The sequence below is a fragment of the Mobula birostris genome, chromosome 1, assembly GCF_030028105.1.
Source record: "Mobula birostris isolate sMobBir1 chromosome 1, sMobBir1.hap1, whole genome shotgun sequence".
NCBI lineage: Eukaryota > Metazoa > Chordata > Chondrichthyes > Myliobatiformes > Myliobatidae > Mobula > Mobula birostris.
Window position 1 is genome coordinate 35,234,499 of NC_092370.1, and position 7,878 is coordinate 35,242,376.

The window sequence follows — 7,878 nt, forward strand, 5'->3', positions numbered from 1 at the left end:
GCGCCTTCCTCTGCTGAGCGCCTTCGTCCTTGCCCCGGCCACTGAAACATGCAAAGCCAAGGATTTCAGGACCTTCTGCTCCGGAGATTCCGTTTACCACACAGTAGAAGCGGCAGCGAAGCGGGTATTTCAGAAGTTTTCCGGATGTTCCTCCGTGCTCTCACGTCTGTCTCCATCAAATCAGAATTGTGCATAGTCCCCTACTTGACAGATAACAGACATAACCACCAAAGTGGCCGCACATGCTGTTGTTTGATTAAGCAATATTGTTTGTTTAAATAATTAATTATGAGTTATATGTTAAAATACATTAATTGCATATGTCATCACACTACCATGTGATACATGTGCACCTCGTTTAAAAGTAAACTCGAACTACACCCATATTTTTGGCCTCCCACAAGTTTCTTTGAATGAGTTTAATGTTTTGAAGTCATAAAAAATAACATTGGCGATGAAGTATTTTAAAATGAACCCAACATGGCTACCGACCTGTTAAAGTGCAACAAGACATTTGAACTAAGGAAAATGCGGAGGAACGTCGAGTAAAATACCTAGTCCAGCACATGCAGCAAGATGGCCAAGTTTAAAAAAGCAGCACAACACATATTCTTCGGTAGGGAAGACACAACCAAGTTTTTTTTTTAAAAAGTAAGAAAGCAGAAGAATTCCAGGTTTATTAACTGTGAGTACTGGGTGATACTAATCATTAAAAAATTCAGAAATGATTGGCTACATTGGAAAGATCAATAAGTTTGAATACACAATGGGAATTTGGCTCATGTATATTGAACTATTGGAACTGTATTGGCAAATGAAATAGCCAATGCCAATTTTGCTGAGTGCATTAGGTTTAAAGGCTGCCCCAACCAAACGATCAGAAATGAGCTTTGCTACTGTAGTCAAAGTGATACAGGAACACTTAGAACCCAACCCATTGTTGATTGCAGAGTGCTTTAGGTTTCATAGTGAAATCAAAAAGAAGGGAAATCGATTTCAGCATATGTGACTGAATTGAAGAGATTGTCTGAGCATTGTCAGTTTGGTAACGGGCTTAATGATTACTGAGAAATAATTTAGTTTGTGGAACCTTAAAAGAAAGCATTCAAAAATAACTGCCAGCTATTGGAAATTGCTATTTCAATGGTGACTGCAGACAGAGACAGAATTGAGGAGTATTGTCTACACAGAAACCGGCCTGCCTAAACAAATCGTGTTATCGTTGTGTCAGAGGCTCACATACACCAAGCAAATCTAGATTTAAATTGAAACTTGCAGAAAATGCAACAAAGTAGTACATGTACAAAGAGCAGTCAAAAATAAATGGACTGCTCAGGTAGAGTCAAGCAGCAGTTTCTAAAAGAGCAATAATCCACGCGCCATTGATGAAAATTCTGACAATGATGAGAGTGACACAGGATTGTGTCGCCTTGAGATTAACAGTGTGAATATTAACAATAGCCAAGAAATATGGCTTATGCCAGAAGTGAATGATAAATTAAATGGAATCAGACACTGGTTCAGACGTTTCAGTCATTCCTCAAATGAGTTTAAATGACATTTCAAAGATACTGTACTAAACTGAAGCCTGCAGATTTCAAAGAACCTGTTCTGAAGAAAAGATAACTCCTGTTAGATGACATTCACAGCAGTGAAATACAACCACCAGTAAGCCACATTGAGCTTGTCTGTGGTAAAAACAGGAGGGACAGCATTGTGGGGGCATGATTGACTGAGACATCTACAACTTGATTGGAGATCCATCCACTATTTGCATGCAACATCTCCTGCAATGAAACCAACCGAAAGCAAATTAAGAAAGGTACTGGATAATGCCACAACTGTCTCCTTGAACTGTTGCCCAACAGAGGACAAACGGGTGTTGGGGCCAACCTTTGTGTCTCTGGTTAGAAAGCATATTGAACCAAGGGAGGACCATGCCGCTCAGTGGAAATGTGAAAGTGACAAAAGCAGTGGTGAGACTACAAGTTTTTCTAGGCAACGTATCCGAAAAAGCTTCTGATTTATTGATTAGGCAGTTAATTGTGAAATGTGGCTATGTTTCAAGCTGGAAGAAAGTTCAAGGAGCTTCAGGAAAGTTGCAAGCTCTTGGTTTTTGTGAGTACATAGAACAAGTGACTACTCTGTGTACGTTATTGTTATTGTATGAACTAAAATGGAAGGCTAAAAGGAAAGGAGTCAATGGAGATACGAAAACAGAGAATCCGTCAGATGATGTTATGGATGAGGAACCAGGAGGAGTGATCAGATCGTAAAGGGAGCAATAGAAGGATTAGTCAGAGAATATTCCAGAGAACTTAATGCATCTTCCCAAGATCAAGATGCACAAACTAGAAGAAAAAAAGGGAAGTGATGGACAGTAAGAAAGTGAACGAGAAACAGAATGGTGTTAAAGATGGACAGAATGTGAGAAAGGACATGACAAAGAAAAAGAAAGTGATCGAAGTAGATCCAGAGAAAGAAAAGAAGAAGAAAGATCTACATAGATGTTAGAACCACTTTATGCAGTCTAAGAGTCAACTCCTACAACCACCACAGAGGAGACCCCAGAACCTGAGGTTGTGTCTCAGCCACAAGTCTTAGCTGCCAAGTAGAGTGATCCACCTTGTCAGGAAAGACTTTATCCCACAAGAGTATGAAATCCTCCACAGCAATTAAATCATTACGCCTGAATAGGACAGTTTAAAATTTACTATGCTGTGAATGTCTGTATGTAGTAGTTGTATTATATTATATACTATGTATATAGTTGAGATGTATTCTCCATTGAGTTGGAGTTTATAGCTAAGCTGGGAGGAGCATTTTGATAACACGAGTAACCTTGTATATATTGCTTGATTAAACATTCTTGCTCATTCAAATAATTCATTATATGTTATATGTAAAAATACATTAACTGCATATGGCATCAGACTACTATGTGATTCATGCATGTCTCCCTTAAAAGTAAACTCAAACTACACCCATATTTTTGGATTCTTGTGAATTTCTTTGAATTAGTTTAATGTTTTGAAGATACGAAGCATAACACCAGCCTTGACTTGCTTTTCTGGGCTGAGACTCTTCCACAGCAGGATCTGTCAGTAATCAAACATGTTTACAAGGTGGCTCGGAATACTATGGGCAAGGTGCCACGTGTTGCTCAAGTTCTGCAGCTGGCAGAATAAAATGATGATGGAAATTCACACTACCCAAAGACTCTTGCAGTGCTTTGGTAGTAGCGAGCAGTGGAAAGTCCATAATCGAGGTGACTTTTGATGGCAGGGATGTCGCACCTTCTGCGGTGATGTAGGGGCCGAGAAAGTCAATAGTAGACAACCCGAATGGGCATTTAGTGAGGTTAATAATTGGCCCATGTTGGCTCAAGGGCTTGAAAATGGCATGCGTAGAAACTCAACTAGACCAAACATGGCATGCGTAGAAACTCAACTAGACCAAACAGGGTTATAACAGCAGTTTTATGAACGTCCTCAGCGTGCCCAGGCACCTGGTGGTTGCCCCCGACTAAGTCCACTTTAGTAAAAAAACGTTCTTACAGGCTAAGTGTGTCACTAAGTCTTGAATATGTGAGACTGGGTAATGATTTCGGGTGGTGGCCTCACTAAGGCTGTGGTAATCGCCGCATGTATGACAACCACCATCGAGCTTAAGGACCATATGGAGAGGTGAAGCCCAAGGGCTATTCAACCTGCAAACAATGCCAAGCACTTCCGTGTTCGCAAACTCAGAAAAGCTGGCTAGCACAAAGGCTGAGTCCAGTGTATGTTCACAGGCATGGACAGGATGCGGAAATGTCGGTGTTCAACCCCATGCTTTGTGATCATCGTGGAAAATGTGGACTCAGTGAGGTTATGGAATTCACCCAACATGTGAGTGAATTCACGTGCAGCTGAGCATTGTGGGGAACATACTGGGGGTACAGTGTAACAATCCAAAGTCCTTTTCATCTACAAGCCGGCAGTTCTTAAGATCTTAGGCGCACAGGACAACTGAGCTGTACCAACCAGCAATCTAGTAACTTTAGCCACGATAAAGTCCCATGTATAGTGTCACCCACTGAAGCAGAGTGTCACAAGTCATGTCCCATAAGTCCAGATCCTGCTGCCATTGTTGGCTTCCAGTGAGGAGTCGTCACTCTATGTCTTAGCGGGCAATGCTGGCAGCACACTCACATAGGTGCCCCTGTCACACAGGAAGGGCTGCCCCCTGAAAGGATAGCCAACTCTGGCAGCTGGAACCCATGGTGTTCACAGATCATCAATGTCCCAATGTGTTGGCACTGTCGAGGTTGCATGGCAGTTGGCACTTCTTGGCATTCATGTCAAAGCAAGTGTGTTAAAAACAGACCCGTTGTTGTCTGGTTCGGAGCCACGGGCATGAGCCTGCTGGAGGCTCTGCTGACAGGACTTACTGGGACAGGGAAAGGAGGAGAAACGATGTACTTCTACCTGGCCTAGTGCAGACTATCGGCCATTTTAGCAAGCTCTCTATAGATCTTCACGGGTGTATTAGTGAGGACTACGCGAACTTGATCAGGCATTTGTTGCATAAAGAGTTCTTTAAAAATCAAACAAGGATTGTGATTGCCTGGGAGAGATAGCATATACTCCATTAAGGCCTAGCATCACCCAAGCCAGGCAAGGAGAGTGACTGTTTGGTGGCGCACTCAAACAGTCCAGAAGTCTGGAATACATGTGTTTTCAGGGTGACATCTTTATCACATGTAGACGGGTCTTCCAGTAGACTTACCACTTTGGCTGCAGTGGAAGTACTTAGCGATGCAACGGCATAGTAAAATTTGGTATTGTCTTCAGTGATTTCTCGCAACGCAAACTGGGCTTCTGCTGTGCAAACCACATGGTAGCATGCTAGTCCCCAAACTCCAGCAGCTTCAAAGCAACTGTGTAGGTCAACACATTGCTGAGTAACTCTGGAATCGTCTAAGGGTGTCAGGGTCACTAATGTAGGATTTTCTGAATAATCATTTTATATGCTTAACAAAAGCCACAGCCCTTTACTTCCATTACAAACGAACCAAAAGCGGTCGCCTTACGTTGACGACATTATGTCAGACACCATCTCATAAAAAGTGAACACAACTCAATGACAGTGTTTGGGAATTCTGTAGAGCAGCTTCTATTATGAACAATGTGTCATCTGTCACCCATTGCATTACCCTATAATATGACATCTTCATGAACAATGAAATTAACTATTCTTTGCCATTTATCTTAGGGTGTGAAATATTATCACTAGATAGCTAACACTGTTATTTGACTTAATTTCATTATCAATTTCATGTGAACAACTTCCACCAAATAATTTGCATAGATAATACTTAAATTTTAATGCTGTTAACTGAATTGATAAGGTTATTATTATAGAAACATTAGCACATAACTTTATCAGAGCTTAGCTGCAGAAACTTAGCAAAACAATTTGCTCGGTAACTTACAGAATACATGTGCCAATAGAATTCAGCAGTGTAAAAGAGAGAGAGAAGCAGACGAAAGATTTGCAGTTAAAGAAAAGGCAGGAGAGAAGATTGGGGAGCTGTTGCATCAGGAATTAGGGATGAGGATGAAGTGAAGCCCTGCTGTCAAGAAGAAACAGTGAGGAAGCATGGACAAGCAAGAAGACAGGAAGCAGAGAAGAAACAAGAACTTAAGGGTGAATTATTTTTTTAAAGGAACAACAGGAATAATTGGCTTAAATCAAGATTGCACAACCTCAGCAAAATCTAATCATTGCTTAACATGGGAAGCAGATATGTCAGCCTTTAGACTTGGGACCAAAATCTAAGGCGCACAAGTCCAGATACATAGCACATCTTTTTGTGCAATTAAAGTCCTATGGTGGATAGGACACACTACTTCCAGTTGTACATGTATTTGATACACATATGGAATGTTCAAGAGTGACATCAATCCTTATGAAATGATACCATTCATCATACCCACCGTGTTTTCTTTCACTATCAACACTCCATTGATATTTTCCTCCCAGATAGTTATTAACTTCAGATTTATGCCTTCAACAACCCAGAGTGACTTAGATTAACATCCTGATTCTAACTCAAACAATTATGCACACAACATTCTTCAGCCTTCTATTCAAGTACCGAACACTGTGGAGGCCAACTCATTGGGCATATTTAAAGCAGAGGTTGATAGGTTCTTGATTATAAGGGTGTCAAAGGTTTAAGGGAGAAGGCAAGAGAATGAGGTTGAGGGGGATAATAAATTAGCCATGATGGAGCAGACTTGGTGGGGCAAATGGCCTAATTCTGCTCCCATGCTTTATGCTCTCCTCAGCAAACAATGCAGTCCACAGCAGTCCTAATCAACATTCGGTCATATGAGCATCATATAAGCAGGTAACATCCATGCCAAACAATATCCAGTTCAATGAGAGTACACGAACCTTCCATGAGCATTCAATGCTCTTACCATTGTCAAATCCCCAGATTAACACACGGATGGTCACTGATGACCAGCACCAAAGAAGTGTGACTATGACAACACTTCTGGTTGGGTATCCTGAAGAGATACTTCACATCCCACCTCCTGACATCCCAAAGCCTCTCTACCCTCTACAAAAGTGATGGAATTCTAACCACTTACCTAAAGTAGTACAGCTAAAACAACTTTCCTAAAGCTTCACACAAAGCAGCCCATTTGATTGATACTCTTTTCATCAACCTAAACATTCAATACTTCTTCAACTGGTGCACTACAACTCTAGTCCAAACTGTCATTGTCATAGAGCCAGAAAGCTACAGCACAGAAATAGGCCCTTCAACCCATCTAGACCATGCTGAACTATTTTAACTCCCGTCGACCTACATCCAACCATAGCCCTTAAAGTGCACAAAGTGTCTACAAAGTGTATTGAGTTTCTATTCCAACAGTGCCTCCCAATGAATGACCTGAACAAGAATGACAAGGCCAACAGCAACCACTATTGATTCCCATTTTATCCATCTATTTCATTGTAACTAAATGTTTTTACACATATACATACACACATACACATCACACACACACACACACACACACACACACACACGATATACGTGATATATCTTTCTAACTCCCTCTGGTTCTAACCTAGACTAAAAACTGCACTGAAGACAAAGCATGAACACACGACTATACTCTTCACACCTATCATGCCTCAACCATGTGACAAGCTACCCATAATAATGCATAACACAAAATAAAATACAGACAGAAAATAGATATGAGGCTCCTACTGATGATAATAATTAAAAGAAGTGATTCTAATCCCACAATATATTTGATTTCTATTCATATTTAATTAAACGACTGGTGAGAAATTGGTAAGTCAATTCAAAATTCCAACCACTAAATAGCTTTCTGACTGATTGGAGAGAGAACTCTGTGTTTCCATGGTATTATTTTATTCATTATTTGCTAAATTTACCTCTTCATTTGGCTACTTATTTTCCAGTTCATTTTTAAATCTCAACTTCAGACCAAACATGTTTGCAATATTCAAGTTTTACTTTCTTGTTTATTAAAATAAATTATTTCAGTGGTGCTGATAATAACATTGTACAATAAAGTCAGAATACAGGCCGACCTTCACTTATCCGGCACCATTGGGACCTGAGCAGTGCTGGATTAATGAAAATGCCGAATTACAGAAGGATCACATTAAGCGTAATCAGTGCTGGATTATCGAAGGAACCGAATTACAGTTAGTCAGATTAGTGAAGGTCGACCTGTACTTAAAAAAAAAACAATAGGTTTTCTGTACAGATTCAAAGCAGCCACAGTGGAAAATTGCACCTTTACCTGTGTTTGTACTTTGCATGGCCACTAAAAATTATAT

The 7,878-nt window shown here is 40.5% G+C and overlaps 1 pseudogene; it reads left to right on the forward strand.

Moving 5' to 3' along the window:
• The first annotated feature begins 576 nt into the window (after positions 1 to 576).
• LOC140187613 (RNA-binding protein 25 pseudogene) lies at positions 577 to 2,374 on the forward strand (annotated as a pseudogene).
• The last annotated feature ends 5,504 nt before the right edge of the window (positions 2,375 to 7,878 follow it).